The following is a 20,771-nucleotide window of genomic DNA, read 5'->3' on the forward strand; positions in this document are numbered from 1 at the left end:
AGAATGAAACGACGGCGAGAAGGGATACACTTCTTTTTTTTATTTCAAACTGCTGCCTGGTGACGTTTCGTTTACCACTGTCCTTCACCCGCACGCATTTTTATAAGGTTTTAGTTTGTAGTTTGTTATGACAAATACTAAATATTTCGCTTTTGTAATTTATTGTCACTTGATGTCAATATTGTTGTTTAAAATTTTATTGATAGCTAGCTCATGCGATATCCGTACAGGTCTGTTTCGTAATGGAGGACTGTTTGTGAAAATACATAAAAACAACAATTACACGACAAGGCACTCTACTAAGTTGTTGAACAAAAGAATTCGTGTCGTTCGCTCGGAGGCATCACAAATAAAACAAAATGACTAAGACGGATAAAAATAACGCAAGCCTAAAAGGATGTAAAACCAACTTCTTTTAAACAAGCCATCAACAGCTAACTTCTTATATAAATCATTTTAATTGCACCAACAATCTCTGAAGCACTTCTCCCTTATTTAAATTATAATGAGGAGCTCATTGTGTAATTAATTAATGGAACTATAGAAAAGTATTCATTACAAAAATGTAACAATATCAGGAACACAGTAGCTCATTATTTTTGCTCCATTTACTAAAATGAAGGGTTTTCTCTTTGGCTGGCTACGGAGCGGAACGTTATTTTTATAGTTTGTTCCTCGATACAAATTTTACGTTTATTCTCTGGTATCTGGGGCGATTGAGCTTAACTCATTTTAATATTTTTTACGTAAATCTTTTCAACATCGCTTATTCTTGTCGTATTTTGAAATGGTTTTTATTTTTAGTTTGTTTTTGTCTGTTTCACTGCTGAACAAAGGCATTTTCATTGACTTTCAGGCAACCTGTTTGTAGTCACATCATATACCAGATTTCAATAGTACAGTTAAACTTTTATATCGCATATCTGTACAGTGTAGTACATGTATACACTTATCACATAAAGCTAAAGAGTTGATTTGAACGCGCTTATCTAAGAAACCATTGGCACGAATTGAAAAAAAATGTGTTACTATACTGTATTACTGAAAAGTCCAGGCCTACCCAGTTGCGGGTGACCGTTAGTTTCCAATAATTATGCTGTCGGGACACAATTATTAATCGAAATAATTTCAAATATTTTTTTCATTAATATCTGAAATTGTTTTCATACCTACGATATTGAAGTACAAACCTAATTGTTTTTCCATTAGATATTCATCTTGTTGAAGTTATCGCATGTTTCTCACCCTAAAGGTTAAGGGATGAAAATCTAAAGTAAATTGGTTTGCCTAACTCTTTGTCGACCTTTCCTGTAATGGATGGGCTGTCCTAGATTTTAAGATATATGAACTCGTTCTTAGGGTTCCGTACCCTTAGTGTAGAAACGGGACCCTATCATTGAGGCAACAGCAGAGAGACAGTCTCTGTCAGTCACTAGGCCTATGAGATAAAACTCATGGACGTGATAGTTAGAAGATTGAACGTTTTGCAGATGATGTATTAGGTCGGGGAACAAGTCTTTTCGCATTATAGTATGTATGAACTTATAAAATCTCTTTGGCTTCAAGAATCACAAATGAGTACTCCGATCATTAGGTTTCTTTCAGTGAGCTCGTGAGGTACCCAAATATCGAGCGGTTTTGTGTAGAGAAAAGATTTTTTTACAAGTTCATGCATACTATAATGCGAAAATACTTTTTTCGACCAAATATTTATTTATGTTGTTGCTATAAAAGCAAACATTAGAAAACAGAGTAACGTAAATATTTTAGGGTGTTTCTTTTTGCTTTTGCTTGTCGTGCAGATTTTTATGGTGCGGAACTCCGCGTGCGCAAGTCAAACTCGCACTTAACCAGTTTTTTGTTATTGATGGCAATGTTAGATTAGTTGGAAGAAATTCTTTGTTTAAGGATCATTAAATAAGAAAAAGTAGTGATTGTAGAGATGGATATTTAGCTTCATAGACAAGAAATGATTTAAACGGCACATTGGTCTTGTTTTTCGAGATTTTCATAGATTGGCTTAAGGTGAATCATTATGGCCATGATCTGAGAATGAAAGGGTACTTTGGAAAACTAGTAGGACTGGTTTTTATACTAGAATAATTTATATATTATTGGTCTAGCCTCTCTCTCAACTTGGACATTTTACATAGTCAGAAAAGATTTTTATCACCTTGTCTACATTCCAACTGTCAATATTCGTTATCAATTGGGACTACCCAATTGATAACGAATATTGTTAAGTTAACCCAGTAAACTATAACTGGGTTAACGAATAATTATATTAAACTTATACTCGTAAAAGGTTTATCCAAAATGCTTAGGCTGTGTAGATATATTTTTTTGTAATTGAAGTGCAAATTGTAATTATTACAGACTGAAACATTATAATAGGCACTCATTTGATACCGATGTAAACATGACACTGTGACGTCACTATGTCATATTTCTATACTAAAATGTGTTTTTGACATTTCATAAAGAGTAGCTGATTTGACTAATAGTCAGCTATTAACGATTTTAAACTCTCGCGACATATTTATTTATTTTTAAGCAGGCATGCAGTTGTATACAACTGGTTAATGCCTGTATCCTGGTAATTCACTATGATGTAATCATTCATTAAATAAATATTTGTCCAGTCTATTTTTGAATTGATTGACAGTTTCAGCTACATATAGTTGACTTGTACATAATATATAATATTTTAATGTAACGGGACTTAAACGCGATTGAAAATTAAAGGTTTTACTTTATCAATATTCGATTAGTTATCCATTGAAAAATTCTTTTCGGGATCAGGGTCTTAATAACTTTCCCTGAATCTGACTTTACTGACAAACTATTCGAATATACCGTAATAACTCTCTTTGATGGACATCACTTAAAATAGTTTAAGTATTATTACCGTTGGGTTATAAATTTCTAGGAATTATTTCGGTTCTTAGCTCTCTTAGAATCGTAAACTACTAAAGACAGAAGAACTACTTTGTATAAAACCTTGTGTGCAAGGTTTGGAAATGGAAATAATATTCCTGATTATTTTAAATAGGTAATAATATATACTTTTAATAAAATGTTTTTTTTATGTCCGGTTTCTGAGCGCATTTAGCGGTAGTTTATCTATTCGATTGCTTTTTTTATATGAGTTTAAACCCTATTGAATAGATAAACTACCGCTTATTGAACCTCAGAAACCAGGAGCTACACATTCTGTAAATTACATGTTGTCAGTCACCTCACTGGTTACATATTTCGAAATTGAAACAACCCTAACATAAAAAGGATTAGATTGCATCTGAAAATTATTTACCCCCGGTTTCTGAGTATATTTAGCGGTAGTTTATCTATTCAATAGCGATTTTTTTTGTACGAGTTTTAACGGTATTGAATAGATAAACTGCCGCTAAGTGTTCCTTAGAAACCGGGGGTTAGTCCTTTATTCCTATTTCAGACTTGTAACCTTAAAAAGAGGCGTAGACCGAACTGGCAAAGGCGTGTCTACATCACTATTAAAGGGCCACGCAAAAGACTTTATCCTTTCCTCCATTAGTACAATAACGTTTATATTTATACAATAGTTTTATAGATATTCTTTATAGTTTTTAAAATAGTTCAACACATCGTGACCCATAAAAACATTTCCGACATTTACTTATCCATCGGCTCATTACGTATTTAAACGGAGAGTAGCCTCATTTTTAATTAAAAGCACTACTCATTAATTAATGAATTCCCAATTGGACATTCTACGTCGAAATTTAAATACTATTATTACTAACAAGTAAGAAAATTAAAAGTACCGTAAATCTTTCAACAAAATAAATAGAATAAGCCTAATTATTAAGTTTCTAATAATCCCCTTAAAAATGCTATGAGTTCTACAAAAAAAGTAATTTAATTAATTTTGTAAAGTAAGCTTAATTACAAATATTTACCTAAACCAGGACACACCGAAACGTGGTTCCGGCACTCATTAGAAAACAAATATTTTTGTTTCATCACTATTTATAACAAAACACAGGTCCAGCACCACACACTAAAAATCCACAGTCAAAATTCACTTTTAAATAATCTTTTATTATAAAAATATCATCGCGTGTTACATTGAAAAGTTCGAGGGGCAAAATCGCCTCGGTCTCGCGCACATCCGTTCAGCTCCAAGGATGAAGCCGTACTGAAGACTTTTCTGCTCCTACGGGAGAAACGTTGCAATACCAACAAGGTTTCGCATAGTGTTCTACACATTGAAGACTTTATGCGTCTACATTAAGACCGTCAGCGTTTAAGAACTGCAATGTATAGACAAAAATATTGCTAGTCTACTACTCAATCGCTCATATGTACTGTACCAATTTATATGAAATAGTACGATCTACTCCGTTTGTAATGAAATCTCCACTACTTAATCGCATTAATAAATTGAGAATAGTGTGATTTTTTCAGTGCATCTTCTCAGATTATAAGCAACGCACCTAGTGATCAATTTAGTGTCAAAGGTTTAAATTGCACCAAATGCCTTCGACATTACTTAGCGATTAATATCCTAATTGGCAATAACCGGGACTGACTTTCACGCGCTTACCGAATCACGGAGACGCTCAGTTCAAATACCACTATGCGATCACCCATCTATAGAATGACCGCGACAACGATTGCTTAACCCACAGATCGTTTACCAACCGGTAAACGCAACTTACTATGAGTGCAAGGCTCTATACTAACTTGTATAGCTATAGTCTGTGGTCTTGATTACAAGGCGATGTTTAATTACCTGAAGGGTTGCTTCAAGAGACATTAACAAAAGGGATTTACGACGCAGATGTAAATAGATATGTGAAGGCTTTGAAATTCTTATCAGAGATGTCCTTCAGAGGTCAGGAGCGTATTCGCATATAACTGGTAGAAATAGGATGCTAATCTTCTGCGCACTACGAAAGAAAACGCTAGCTAGCTCACTAGCTAAACCCGGCAAACGTTGTTGTGCCATATAAATTTAAAAAAAAAATATACTTGGGTGTATGAAAAATAGATGTTGGCCGATTCTCAGATCTACTCAATATGCTCACAAAATTTCATCAAAATCGGTCAAGCTGTTTCGGAGGAGTATGGCAACGAAAACTGTGACGCGAGAATTGCATATATTAGATGTATAAACTATACTTTTTCACAACGTTCCTTAATCACTGTAACAAGATATTTGATACTGATTAATACCTATTCATCGTACGGAATCGATTTACATCAAGAGTACGTTCCATAATTGATACGTCTGAAATAAACACGCTTCCATTATACCTGACTCGGACAGGTGCATTAGTTCCACCTGGTTTGTTACCCATAAGGAAACGAGAGTGATACATCTTACTATACGTTCCAATTTATGGTACGTTCCCTTGGAGTTTCTTGGGCTTTTTTCCTCGTTTTAAGCTCATCTGCGATTGGAATTTTCTTTCATAGATTTGCTTATGACTTCCGAGGTAGTCCATCTAGAGCAGGGGCTCCCAAAGTTTTCTTAGTCCGGGACCACTTTCATATTATTCTTGTTAGCAGGGACAGTGTAATAATCATCCTGAAAATTTGAAATGTTTTAATCATTCACGGACCATTTTTTGTCTTCCGCAGACCACACACGCATTTTAGACATGCAACGTTTTACGATGTTTTCCTTCACTCCTAGAGCAAGTAATAATTATTTCTAATACGCAAACGTAAATATGAATGTTAGGGTAAATACATGCAACAAGATTTCCAAAATTCTAAGGTAACAAGACCAATCAATGTTACTAATCTAGCGACCAATGTAAGTACATAACAGTAAATCACTGTAGGCAGTAGTTTAGGATTTACGACGCATAAAGGTAAGGATATGGGGCGAAAGGTGCCTGTTTTACATAAACAGTACCATTCGTAATTCTCATTTATTTGACTGCCCAATATACCCAAAGTAAATTGAACCAATAGGGATGTAGGGCTGTGTTATGCCGTATGTTATAAACCAAAGGATTGTTTGAGAAATGTTCTAAGTTTTCGCCTAGTACTTTAGGATTTGAATCCAAGGCTGCACTTATAGACTTCTCATAGTTTTGGTTGCTCTATGAAAAATCATGATTTCATAGATACAAAATATCAAGCTTTTTATACCCGAAGGTGTACGAAATAAACCCACATCTCGTCATTAACAATATTGGTCCCATGTAATACGAGGCGTGTCTATTGCTATGTACGGGGAACTTTACCAAACTCCGGACTATTATTGAGAAATATTCTTATATGAGTTCGAAAAAACGATAGTACTTTGCCCGACCCGGTTCGACCCCGGGACCTCATGCATTTAGATACACTACCGACCACGCCACAAAAGCAGTTAAGAATAGTTCTCCTAAAAAGTCAATTTCAAGAGAGCTCCTTAAAACAAAGATTCGTTGTTTTTAATCAGTATAATATGTGGAAACGTGAGGCCTCGAGCCCTATTTTATTAATCGCCAAGCAGTTGAACAATGATGGTCTTTTTGGATGTTTTGCAATTTTTGACATTCAAAATTATCGACTTCTAGTTTTAAGCCCACTTAAACATGCTTGCTGCAAACAAATAAGAAAAGAGTGACAGCCCTAAACAAAAATATCCCACCGCATAGGTTACAAAAGAAAATTAAATTTTATGTATTTAGCAATAGGGTTAACTCTTCGTTTCAGTTCGAAATTATACATAATGTTTTTTAACTTTATTAGGATATTCCTAGCCCGGAGTTTGGTAACGTGCCCCATAATATATGTATAGCAATAAATAGGCTCACCCCCTATTACATATTCACTTCTGCCTATCACACCTTCGAGTAGGTATAACTGGCGTAATATATACAATACATCCATACCATTATTTCATCATAGTTATCGTTGGAGCTAAAAATTTCCATTCAATAATAATAGCAGACTGATTTTTTTTTCTCTCTCTCTCTCTCTCTCATTAAACTAATAAAAAGATCGTATATCTTGAATAATTATGTCCAATCTATGATTTTCATTCATATTTTCTTCAGTAATTTCTGTCATTATTTTTCATCAATGACAGTGGGAAGTGAAATGTCTGAGATAATCTAATTTATTGTAATAATTTTCCTTCTTTAATATCAAAACATACTTAATAAATTAGTGTCAAAATAAAAGATAATGTCTGTCTGTCTCGGAAGATGGGTAGTCCTTTTGAGTGATACCGTTGCGTCCTCGTTGTTCTCAAGTGGCCTTTTTGTTCCAGCCTGTTTCCTCAAACGGTGCAAATATGCTTGCATTTTGGTAACTACGTATTTGAGCCGTTTGAGCTTGAATCCCTGAGATCATTGGGTCTGTTCATAATGCATTTCGAGAACTCTAGTGGCGTACAATCGTTACGTGATAACTTTTCAACTCTCACGTTGCAATGTGTGTTCGCTTTAATTCCCGTGTTGTATTATACATTCATCGGTACGTTAGCTGACAAAAATAGGCAGCCTTGCCATGTTCAATGTGGCAATGCTGACTATTCGTGGCAGTGTTAGGTGAAAGGAAATATATGTTGTTTGTTTGTCGTATGGTTAGTGGTCAACCTAGTGTCAAAGTTGTTCAAGCCACCCGAGAGGCTTTTAACGTGCAACGTGTAACGACCGATTTTTAACGTGCCCTCTGAAGCACGGAGACGCCTAGTTCAAATACCACTAGCGGTCACCCATCTATGGAATGTCCGCGCCAATGGTTGCTTAACTCACAGATCGTTTACCGACCGGTGAACGTAACTGGCTATAGGCGCCTCAAGGAAATATATAGGAGCTGAGCCCAAGGTGAGCGCGAGGCGAGCGCGGGCCAAACATAAAGTTCCTTCAGAAGCACTCGTTCCAGGATTGTAAGTCAGTCCATGCCTCGTCTTCAACTCTTTTAACGTAGAGTTTTCATGGAATGTTCCAATTCCACTTTAGTATTGGTTGTTGCCTTGTTTCGTGCTGTACTGATTTAGAAAATGTTTTAACGGAACCACATTGCCGACGTTTGTCCATTGCACCAGACTGTAAGTAACTTTTTTATCGGAGCGTTTTTACTATTTATGATAAGTTCTACCCTTTATGTTGCTGGTCCTTTGAGAGTGCGAGTTCATTGCCACCTTCGTCTTATAAATTACTAGAAAGTTTTTACAAAAATTGAAAAAATTTAATAGCTTTGCAAAACTTGGAAATTGTACTCGAGATCCTGCGATTTGTAGTCCATAGGTCGTGATCTGTAGTAATAGTAGTTGTTTATTTAAATACGTTTTCACCTAAACCCCGGTTTGTAAGTACATTTAGCAGTAGTTTGTCTATTCAATAGCGTTTTTTATTTCTATATGAGTTTAAACTGTATTGAAATATTGAATAGATAAACTACCGCTAAATGTACCTCAGAAACTGGGGGTAAGGCTTCCAACATATCTTCAACAGTCCCTACTGTCTGTTTTAATTTAAAAAATACTTAATACAGAGAAAATTTACTCATTTCACAACAAAGCAAATGATTAACTTACTTTTTATCAGAAAGATAGCAATTCAATCGAATAGACGTGCAATTGTGTGCATTCGTCGGATTAGCTGGTCGCTCAATAAAATACATTTCACTTAATCTATACTAATATTATAAAGCTGAAAAGTTTATTTGTTTGATTGTTTGTTTGTTTGCTTGTTTGAACGCGCTAATCTCAGGATCTACTGGTCCGATTTGAAAAATTATTTCAGTGTTAGATAGTCCATTTATCGAGGAAGGCTATAAGCTGTATAACATCACGCTAGGACCATAAGGAGCGGAGTAGCAATGAGAAATGCTACAAAAACGGGCAAAATTATGACCCATTATTTCTCAGGTGACGCAAGTGAAGTTGCGCGGGTCAGCTAGTTTTCATTTCAATAAATATGACAGTGTTATCCTTAATCAGAGGTCAATTCGTTATATAGACTTTATATTAATAAATAGATATTATCTGTCTTATTTAAAACGTCTTGTTAGTTTAAATTATTTATGATAGAAAAATATTTAGACCAAGCACAATGTTGGGTATGATTTATTCAATGCTTTTTTTTATTGTAGGCACTATAAAAGTTTGTTTAAAGAAAAATACAATATTTATTCTTCAAGACATGTTCGTCCATTGTTTGTGATTTGGACTGTAATTAAGACAGTGTATATACACGTAAACCAAACCAACAAAAAGATCAATACGTAATCAAAGTGAGTGCTTGTAACTTAAAACTATATATCCACGTTAACATTAAGCCTTTCCGGCAGCAAATTATAAACAAACACTTATCAAAACTACTGGACAGTTAATGAACGAACCCAATTAAGAGTCGTATGCCGAAATTAATGTGGCCCAAATAAATAGAACACCGAAATCAGTAGTGAAGTCAAATTGATGGCATTTAACGCGAATCTCATTACGGAGTTTATGTCCATTGTCGAATATTGGAAACGTTAGCATGTGTTTACATATAAATGAATGGTTCGTAATGATCACTGTTTATCGGAAAACTAGGAGGTGCAATTTACTGGTGTATTTACCCGATAGATGATTGTAAATATCGCGGTATATGATTCTACTAGGAATTAAACTGCGTAAATCGGACGCCCGTGGGTCCTGTACAAAAATGCTCGTTGCCCCGCACCGAACAAAGTGTTTTTTTAACTTAACGAAAATATCTTTATTAACAAGTCGGGCCATCGGATCTGTACCTCGATTCTGTACAACTATCGAGTACCGACAACCGGCTAGCTATCGAAATTTTGACATTTAGAATGTACTGCCAAAATGTTTCCTACGACACCCGCCAGAGGCGCTGATCAGATTTTCATACTAAATTTCTTGATGACAGTTCGGTTGTCGGTAGTCGATAGTAGTAGAGAATCGAGGCACTGATCTGTAGCGCGATTCCATACAACCGGTATTATACGTGTACATGTGAGAATATGAAAAAAAAAGTTAATGGCCTTAGTTTTTTTAGAGATCAGCTACGAAACTTAAAAAAAAATATAAAAACTTAGATTCCTACAAGCATAATGCTTTATATGTAGGAGTCCATTTTTTATGTTTTAGACTCAAAATAACTATAAATGTAGCAAAACTTTTCTAATCTTATGTTCTTTGAAACAACACTAAGCTTTACCCTCGAGAGATATAAATGTTTAAAAAATACTGCTTTAATGGTACTAGTCGTATATCTGTACTAATATTATAAAGCTAAAGAGTTTGTTTGTTTGATTGTTTGTGTGTTTGTTTGTTTGAACGCGCTAATCTAAGGAACTACTGGTCCGATTTGAAAAATTCTGTCAGTGTTAGATAGTCCATTTATCGAGGAAGGTATAACCTTCGTATATCATTACGCTACTACTAATAGGAGCAGACTACCAGTGAAAAATGTTTCAAAAGCGGGGAAAATTTTTACCCATTCTCTCTTATGTGACGCAAGCGATGTTGCGCGGGTCAGCTAGTTTATGGATAAAAACTCAATGATTTTTATACCGATAATAAAATTTTGGGAATACAAGCTAAATAATTGTTTCGTTAAAGCATTCAACTACCCTACTTAAACTGTTATATTAATTTATAAATACAAATAAATAATTTCAAATCTGTATTCTATAATCTATTTTCGTATATATATATCGTCATTTCATCGTATAATAAAAATACGAAAATTGTGTTCATTCAACAATATAATTGCTAACGCTAGTTTTTTACGGTTCACAGATTTATGTTATTGAAACTTGTTCAGCACATTTATTACAAAAATATATTTTTTGCTACGTGTCCCGAAATTATAATAAAAGCTCACAAAGATAATACATACATAAAAACAAGACTTCTTCTCATAAAAAGGCCAGGGGGTAAAGACCAAAGAACTCGGCAGGATCTTTACAAACTTCCCTTGCCTCATTCAGTTCCATACACTTTGTCCATACACGACCGCTGGTTACGAGTACTAAAGTAGATATTATAATTATGATATAATACAGCTGTTAAGCTATGTCCCGCCCGCAGGGCATACAATAGTAACATAATTATTAAGTATATGTAAATTAAATATTTATACATAATAGTTAATTGAATGAAAATTAATTAGGGTTTCTGAGTACACTTAGCGGTAGTTTATCTGTTCAATAGCGTTTAAACTCATATAAAAAATGTACCTCAGAAACCGGGGTAAGTCAATAGGTGAAACTCAAAACAACAAAATATAATGAAATAACAAACACATTTTAAACTAACAATAATATCTGCAAATGAATTACGTTGATAATGTCGCAAATTAAAGGACATTTGTCATGCGGCAGACTGTTCAGTAAGAACTGAAGTTCGAGACCCTCTGGATGGCTTTCACTCGAAACGTAATCTTCTGTTGTCGTACCCCTACTATTTGCAAAAGGCAACTATTTTCTAACATTTTATTATTACGGGTGCATTGTCATTGGTTGATAAGGCGGTCGTTAGTCTAAATGCGTATTGTAATACTAGATATTACATTTATAGTGCACTATTCCACAGAAGATGCCTATCGTTTGGACAGCTGTCTGTCTAACAGACGACTTCTAAACTCATGCTTGTATAGAAAAATACAGCGTAATTGAGAACCTCCTCCTTTTTTGAAGTCGGTTGAAATAAATTAATAACCAGGCTCAGAACAGATATTCGTGCTCATCACACAATCATCATCACAATCATAATTCCAAACACCAGCGCGTGCAGATTCGAATGTGAAGGTCTGTATTGAGCCGATGTTTCGCATTTTCGAATATAGACGCGAATATCCTGCACACCTAGTAAGCACGTTAACTACTGCATTAAAGAGAAATATTTACTCGCTGACCCGTGGTAGGGGCTTCAGCGAAATTAAATTTAAGTTGTCACTGCATGGCTTGTTGGCAAATTGTACTGTAGGACGGGCTCCTTCAATGTGTAAACTTGTTTTCCTAAGGGCTTAATGACTCCACGCGTCGCTTCCCTCATACAACTTGTTTAATAAAGACCAAATGTTTCTTTGTTACAATGCGTAAGTAATGATCTTAATATCTTTGCGAAACTGCTGTGTTTATGTACTGCTGTTATTATTTTTAGTTTTTTTTTCTTGGAGTATAATTTTAGTGTTTTTAACTTAAGCTGTTCAAAAATAAATACTACCTTTATAAGTTTAAAATAAAAGTAATTTGGTATTTTTTATTTATCTAGATGGTTGTTTCCAAAAAAAATGTTGCGTCAAACATTTATTAGAGAATGTATAAAACTTTTTAACATTAAAAGAGTTTTAATAACATTACGTACATTATGCGTTCACTACATCGCTTCCCGCATCTGTCCATATGTTTGTTTGTATGTTTGCATACTTAGATCATTAAAAGGACGCAACGGATTTTGATGCGGCTTTTTTCAATTGATAGGGTGATTCAAGAAGAAGGTTTATGTATTTAATTTTTTTAAGGTTTTTTTTTAAATAATGACTTGCGAAGCGAAGTGAACGGGCAGCTTGTAAGTGATAGAAATAGTAATATGGAATACCCGATTCCATAGGGTCACATTTTTAAGATGCGTGATTTTAGTTGATTTGTTTTACATGATTATTTTACAGAAAGTGTTGAATATTTGTTGATTTTATTATTATTATTTGATTGAGTGATTATGACTGCATTTATTTGTAACCCATGAGACTGATAAAAATAAAACGTTTTTACTGTTTTTTTTTTTGGAGTTTGTTTCCTCTAAGTATAAAAATATCTCAATTTTTTTGTCAACAAACTGTCGTCACCTCGATGTCAACCCATCATCGAGTGCTTTCAAACACATTGTTTGCGTCACTAACAATATGTTCGGTAATTGTACACGGGTGCGTGTTTTCCCATACGTTGTCTTGTTTATATTGACAGGGCTCCTTTGTTGAGTCATGGCTTCATTCTTTTTTTATCCGTTTAACATGTCACTGTCTTAGCTTTCTCCAATCAAATTTTCTTAAGGTTTACTATTAAAAATTTTCAAAGAATTATTTCCTACTTTAGAAACATTTTTTGCTTGTGTTGTTTGGGTAATCAAATGTCAAAATTTTAGGAAAACATAAGAAGGTTCACTTTCACAATATCACGCCACGCCACGTTTCGCCATTACGCGTGCTAAAACCGAATAGTGTAGATAAATGGAAAATTGCCGGTCGACGTCGCCAATTTGGTTTTGCTGTTCGATAAATACTGCCAAACCGAATATTTCAGTCTCGGTTGATTCTTAATACCCTGTAGATTTGGTCCGACTTTTAAATTCACTCGAATTATAGAGATAGCCAGACTTTCTGTGTTTCAATTTTTCAATGCTCTAAGCGGCCTATTTCTCCCACAGAAACAATACACTGCGTCATTTAAATAAGATAAAAGGTGGAACGGAACAAAATATCGGATTTTGGTGTACCGCAAAACCAAGTTTATCATAACAAACGTAATAACTTTATAATCCCGTTGTGTCAAAATAATTTACCTATTTATATGCGTAGCTTTAATTAGTTTGATAGTTGTATCAGCTCGGATTTGTTTGTTTTTCGTTACAGGACATCGATTTCCTATCAGTATTGACAATTAAGTAACAATAGCAACAGTGCCTTCAATAAATCCGTTGGAAGATATAAGGAAGTCCAACAATCGCTCTTACGATGGTACCTACTGTTATAAATGCAGTAAATCCCGCTACAGTAGCGCGATTCTCTACAGTTGGTGCTCACGCGTATCGAGAATTTGGCATTTAAATTGTACTTAAAAAGTAGTTCCTTCAACCCCCGCTAGAGGCGCTGATCCACTATTAAGTAAAATTTTCGATAGTTGTAAACAGATGATAGATAGTAATTATAAGAAGCTTTTACTAGCTATATTGAGCTAAATTAAATTATTTATATACAGGACTATATTTATTAAAAAAAATATGTTACATACGCCATTATTCCCATACATTCATGGAAAATTTTGAAAAGTATTCGTCTTTATTATAAGCGCTTTTAATTTAATTATAGTGTGCCATATTTCAAGTCTTGTCTCTAGGGGAGTGAGGAGAATGTGTTTTTCAATTATTAAAGTGGCCTTGGTGAAATTTTAATTAAAATTAAACCTTTCGTTGTAAATATACTGCTCTACAAAATGTACATTCAAGTAAGTAAATAAAGTTTAAAAAACTGCCGATTAGTGCACTGGCCGGCGGTAATTTTTTAAATGATTATTTGACGTTTTATTTTCACAATCACAAACCGGACCGATTTGGCTAATTTTGATCTTGAATTATTTGCGAAAGTCCAGAGAAGGTGTAAAAGATGAATAAATTTTAAAATTGCGCGGTATTAAAATTAAATAAAAGCAAGAAAGCGCGAGCAGAGCTACGCGGGTCAGCTAGTAACTGATAAACATACTTATGTACTTCTAAATATATACTTATATAGATACATTAACACCCAGGCTCAGAACAAATAGTCGTGCTCATCACACAAAGATTTGTCTTAGTTGAGATTCGAACCCATCATTCGCGGTGCTGCGGCTATTACGGCAGGGTGACCACATTAACCACTGCGCCAAACGTGCAGTTATATACTATGTGTACTATATTATGTGTTATCGCGCACTCAGGTGATATTATCCAGCCTTTAATCAAGCCAAGTTGCTGCAATCAGCTTCATTATATCAGTTTAGTTGCTGTCAGGAGAGCTGGTCCAAGTATCAAGAAAATCCATTATCTAATAACGTTCTGACTGCGAATTTAAGAAATTTCCCGGAATAAGAAGTGATCTATATAAATAAAAATTCCCACGGGAATTAAATATAATGGGTAAAATTGTTCTTTATCTAGGCGAAGTTGGTCCAGTCCGCTAGTATGATATATATATATTTAGATTTTAAGATATTTCATAATATTGTTTGTTTGTTTGTCGTATGGTTAGTGATCAACCTAGTGTCAAAGTCGTTTAAGCCGCCCGAGAGGCCTTTGACATGGCTTAACGACTGTTATCTTAGTAGACAACAGCCGAGACCGACTTTTTTCGTGCCCTCCGAAGCACGGAGACGCCCAGCTCAAATACCACTATGTGGTCACCCATCTATGGAATGACCGCGCCATCGGTTGCTTAACCCACAGATCGTTTACCAACCGGTGAGTGCAACTGGCTATGGGCGCCTCAAATATTTAGATTAATTGAAAGATTGTGCATACCAAGGTTCTTAAAGTTTTTGGATTTTTGTGTTAAAACGCTATTCTTATTCAACTAAGCCACGCAGTATCGAGAGGATATGCGATCTAAGTCATTTGTGAGATCAACACTAACATCAATGATTATCGTTGCTTTTGCTAAGACATTCACTAATGAAGTTTAACGGAATAATATAAGTAAACTAGCCGTCCGCTCGCGGCTTTGCCTGCGTCGATTTTCAACCCCCTTGAAGGGAAATTTCCAAAAAATCGCTATTGGTGCTCCTCTATGATACTTCCTGAGGTATCTTCATTCCATTACATCTTTCCATTTTAATTAACAACCTGGCTCAGAATAAATACTCATCACGCAAAAATTTGTCCCGAGTGGGTTTCGAACCCGCCACACGCGGCGACTATTGCAAGTGACCACGTTAACCACCGCGCCAAACGTGCAGTTCTATCTTGCACAAGTTTGCCAACTGCAATTTCAAGTAGACATGAGCAGGTCTTGCTTAGTTAAACGAACTTTCGCAGGCTGCACAGACATTTAATTTCCTTGATTTCATTAAGGGAACACGAACCGGCATGAATCAGAACCCGTTTTGGTATAATATATGTCAGGTACAAGTGCAAGCGACGCTGACAGCTTATCAAAATTAAACATTTTAAACTCTCGTTACTTGTACACATAATGTTATATTGTAACGGGTCTTAAACGCGATTGAAAATTAAAAGTTGGGGTACCTTATTTGTTTACCTGTAATTGGCTGACTGTTGCATATATTACTATTCTAATAAATAAATATCCAGGCAACTTCGCTCTGTCCTGGAATTCGTCTTTCTAAAACCTCAGGGTTAAGCCACCACGCTTGCCACGTGTGAGTTGGGGGCCTTGCATGCCCTCAATAAATGTATTAAACAAATAGGCATGCGAGCTTTCATAATGATGTCATCCTTCACACATATAATTCCGATAAGTCGTAGGTCTATTGCCTCGGGTTCGAACCTTCAACCACTTGCGTGGGAGGTGCCAACTTTCACTCGGCTCTCACTCCTACCCTCTTAAGAAAAAAATATCCTACCACGTTACCCGCTTACTATGGCACCGGAACAAACGTCAGCGCACTCGTGCCCACCGCTAACGAGTCTTACATTCAGTCGTATTCAAATTAAGCTTTTGACTGAAAATTTTTCGTCGCATTTAGGCCGGCTATACGGTTAGCTATGAATGAAAGCCGTCATGCTTAAGTTCGACACGTATTCAGTGGGTTCAATCTTTCGCTTGTTTTAAGTTTTTATTTCAAATAAAAATTGTTCTAGGTACTAGATATAATATTGCTATTTTCGCAGTAGACTAAAAAGTGAAAAGGGGAATCCCATTTTCTCTTTTTAGTGTGCGTCAAATTTATGGTCACTATATTCTATTGCTGCTTTATCGTCACGTGTTAATCACTATAATCTAAGGCACAAAACAGTAAACAGAAGAGTCGCTTTCAAATTGTTGTCAACTGATAGCCGCCCAGTGTGGTAATTATTTGCAAGCATAGTGATTCTCCTATTCAAATATCTGGTGCATATAAATCTTTTATTGGAATAAAAAGCTTTGAACTCTTGCTTGAATTTTGAACATGGTCTTCAAATACATTTGTCCAATTTCTCTTATGGCTCATTTTAGTTCTGGCTTTGTGCCATAGCCCACGATTTATACAGTACATTTAACTCTACCGGCTATTGGTTTTATTTAAATTTTATTCGAAGTTTATGCTGTGAATTGTTTTATATTTCAGTTGCAATCAATTGCATAAGTGGATTACGGACAGACCTTCACCGATTGTTTGCTTCTACGCCATAATAAAATATTATTTAATAAATGACTAGTTACAAAATAGTACTTGTAGAATACGCAAGGGGGCGCTGATTAGATTATTCAAAGCTATTGGGTTCCGTATCATAGGTAGCGTATCATTTTTCTCACGTTGAATAAGATTGCTTAGAAAACCATATACTTTACCGATTTTCTTGCAGAACCTTAATTTTATATAGATTTTCGGCCAAAACAACGTTGAAATTAAAATGCGGTGTTTACTTAAAGCCTAAAAGGCTCGCTTTTAATTTGGTGCCTAAAATTTCTTGTAATTAAGGGGCTTTTAATGAATGCGCCTGTATTGTTTTTCCACAACACGTTCTTTAAGACTTTAGGGTTCTTTTTAAGTATAAATTCATGATTGGTCGTACATCTTACTGTCTACGTGCGTAGAACTCATAACAATTGGGGTTTGAATGAAGCAAAGGAAGTTTATAAGGATCGTACTAAGTGGCGTTCTTTGGTCTCTGCATATGGGAAGGCATGATTATCTGTATGTATTTACTGATTTTGCTGTCATTTTCGACGATCTTTGACCGTCGCTACCAGTACTAAGAATCTTGAAAGTCTGACAACCAGGCTTGCCGATGAGTATCGTGTTATAACCCAGGTAACTGGGTTTTGGAGGTCCGATAGGCAGTCGCTCCACGTGAAACACTGGTACCCAGCTACATCTGGTAAGACTGGAAGCCGACTCCAACATAGTCGGAAGAAAGGCAAGGCCGATTGAATATGTATTTGCTGATCTCTGGGAGCGTTGGTTAATCGACGAAGTAAAGGATGCGTTAGCATTTTTCCCTGGCTTTCATGGCGACAACCTTGGATGGACCAACCGTGAATCCAACTTTCGTTGTATCGTTATTAAGTGGTTTCGCAGTTCAGATTTTTTTGAGTTTGTATGTTGAATGTGTCTTGCTATTCAACAATATTGTACTGTTTCTTTAACGGCTTTCTCTAGTTAACCGTAATTGGAATCACATGTAATAATACTTTCCTGGTTATCCACCGTATATTAGTAGGTTATGTAGGTATATTATTTATTGATCATTTTCAAAATCAACAGGTTTCTTACCTAAACTTGATCTGACTGTACTGTACTGAGATTACTAAGTTATTAAATTTTTTTTTCCACTTATATGTTAATTTTATTTAATTTTAACAAAACAAATAGTAAGTTATTGAAAACTTTTATTATACTTAATACTTTCCGTTCTTTAAAACGAACGTTGATATGTGACTATAAAATAAATTTAACTCGCAAAATGTAATGCTCGAAGGTTCTACCAACGAATTTGTCGCAGTTACAATCTTAGGAATTGAAAACTATAGAAACGATTATCACTTGTTCTATTATTATGCTTTAAAGTTCTTACAAGAGTTCTACAATGGATGTCCAGTCAGTGGCGGATTTGCCCTAAGGCCCAGTAGGCCCAGGCCTAGGGCGGCTAGATATTAAGAGCGGCACTTCGTGACAAACAATCGGGCAACTGCGAGTCGGACTCGCGCACGATGGGTTCGGAGAAACGGAGAAGCCCACCAGATTTAGAAATAATGTATAGAGCATTGAGGCAATTCCGACAGGCGGACAACACACAACGCACAATGTATTTTTAAAAAATCATCTCTCAGTAACATGTATGGAGTGTCAACCTTATTGTTTTTCAAAATTATACTACACGTTTATAGCGGTTCATTGGATACAACTACCTTCCAAATAACCTTATAGTATGCATAGTCTCAATAAAATGACTGTGACATACGGACGGACAGACTGACAGACATGACGAATCTATTAAAACTACTATTAATCACTGATTATAACAAGATTAATAACAAATAACACAAATGCATAGTATATAATATCAGCTGTAGCCTGCAGTTCCACCCGTTACGAAGTAAATAATTAAGAATAAATCCTATGACCTTTTCAAATGTTTTATTGATGTAAGTATCTAATCATCCCTAAAACCTCGGAAAATACTTATTATAAACTAGCAGCCTATAGTTAACATTAATTAATTTGTTTAAACAATTAAAAGACTGGATATAGTTAGTCAATTCTTTATTGTCAATAAAGAACTATGTATCCAGTCTACATGTATGATGGGTTCTGAAAAAGGGGCGGCACAGGGCATGGGGCCTATAGCGGCTAGGACTGCAAATCCGCCACTGTGTCCAGTCCAAGCACTAAGCTAGCGTGGTGAACTTAAGGTCCTTCCATATTCACGGACAATGCATCGTCCAGCAGTAGGACAGTAATGGGTAGTTGGTAATATAATTTGAAACAATTTTTCATTTAGTCGTTTGGTCATTGGTCAACCTTGTATTAAGCCGCTCGAATTGCCTTTGGCATAGCTTAACAACTATAAGGTCGGGGAAAAAGTCTTTTCGCTTTATAGTATGTATGAACTTGTAATAAAATCTTGTTTCTACACAATAAGCTCGATATTTGGGTACCTCATGAGCTCACTGAAAGAAACCTAATAAACCGTGTACTCATTTGTGCTTCTTGAAGCTAAAGAGATTGTATTACAATGCGAAAAGACTTTTTCCCCGACCTAATATTATTGTACGTATTTGACAATAATCGGGACCGGCTTTTAACGTGCCTTCCAAAGCATGGAACTCAATTCAAATACCACTACGAGATCACTCATCCACAGAATGACAAGTGTTGCTAACTTATCGTTCATAAAATTCGTTATAGCCACGTTCGACTAAGCTTTTCGATTTTCCCTCACCAAGCAAATTGTGTAGTATTTTTGTACTTATCCTATCTAAGCTATCACTTCCTTACCCAGCTTAGAGTAAGTTGTATTCAAAGTAAAATGAGTAAGCAGCTTCAAAAGATAAAACGGATCTAAGAGAATGAATAAGGCATGAGGGGAACGTATTCATATTAATGAGATAGTTACAACTTGTTTACAATTGTTTCAGTTGCCAACACATGTTCAGCGTTCGTTCGAAGATGAGGAAATTCGTCGACTGCTTTTTGAATAATGTTCTAAATGACAATTTCTCTTTTCTTATTTGCAAAAGCGCGATTTCTTAGTCCCCTTGCGCTCTAGGGGTACCTCGGGAGTGGGTAGCCGCGCAGTTACAGTTCAGTATACTATAACCGTAACTGCCTGAAAAATCTTGGCGATTTCTAGCGTAAAATCACAGATAGTTGCATATTAAACTGTAATAGCGGTTAAATTCTGGTGCATACAGGTAGTTATACAAGGTGCTATCAAAGATTAAGTTAAATCGAATTTAAAATTGACTAAAATAAATTGTTCCTAAGTAAGACGCCAGGGGCGCTTAGCTTTATACAATCAATCAAGATATTTTGAGAGAAAAATTAGTCATCACATAGACAAGTGTAAACTCGTAATATTTTTTTCTTCTTTAAGTTGTTGTTTTTTAACTTAACCTTACTCGTATAACAACTGAAATACAATAACTGTACTGTTTAATAAATAATGTAAGACTTGTACTTAAGTAAAAACATTTATTTTGTATATCCATTAGGATACTGTGTAGCGGCCTTTTTTATATATAACACCTTATGTAAAATACCTACATGGACAAATAAACAATTTGATTTGATTTGATTTGAATATTTTTGTATCCATTCCCTAACTTTAGCATCTTAAAAACCGGGCAAGAAGTCGACCAACAAAATGAGAGACCGTTAATATTAATTACATGAATTATATTGCTGAAATAATT

The 20,771-nt window shown here is 35.3% G+C and overlaps 1 protein-coding gene across 1 annotated transcript in view; it reads right to left on the bottom strand.

Annotated features, from left to right (window-relative positions):
• LOC142982315 (protein sidekick-1-like) overlaps positions 1 to 4,147 on the bottom strand; it is a 75,627-nt gene extending 71,480 nt beyond the window's left edge. The window contains exon 1 of the mRNA XM_076128757.1: positions 3,939 to 4,147. The gene's annotated coding sequence lies outside the window, so the exon portion shown is untranslated. The remainder of the gene's footprint in view (positions 1 to 3,938) is intronic.
• Between the last annotated feature and the right edge of the window lie 16,624 nt (positions 4,148 to 20,771).

The sequence above is a fragment of the Anticarsia gemmatalis genome, chromosome 21 (assembly GCF_050436995.1).
Source record: "Anticarsia gemmatalis isolate Benzon Research Colony breed Stoneville strain chromosome 21, ilAntGemm2 primary, whole genome shotgun sequence".
NCBI lineage: Eukaryota > Metazoa > Arthropoda > Insecta > Lepidoptera > Erebidae > Anticarsia > Anticarsia gemmatalis.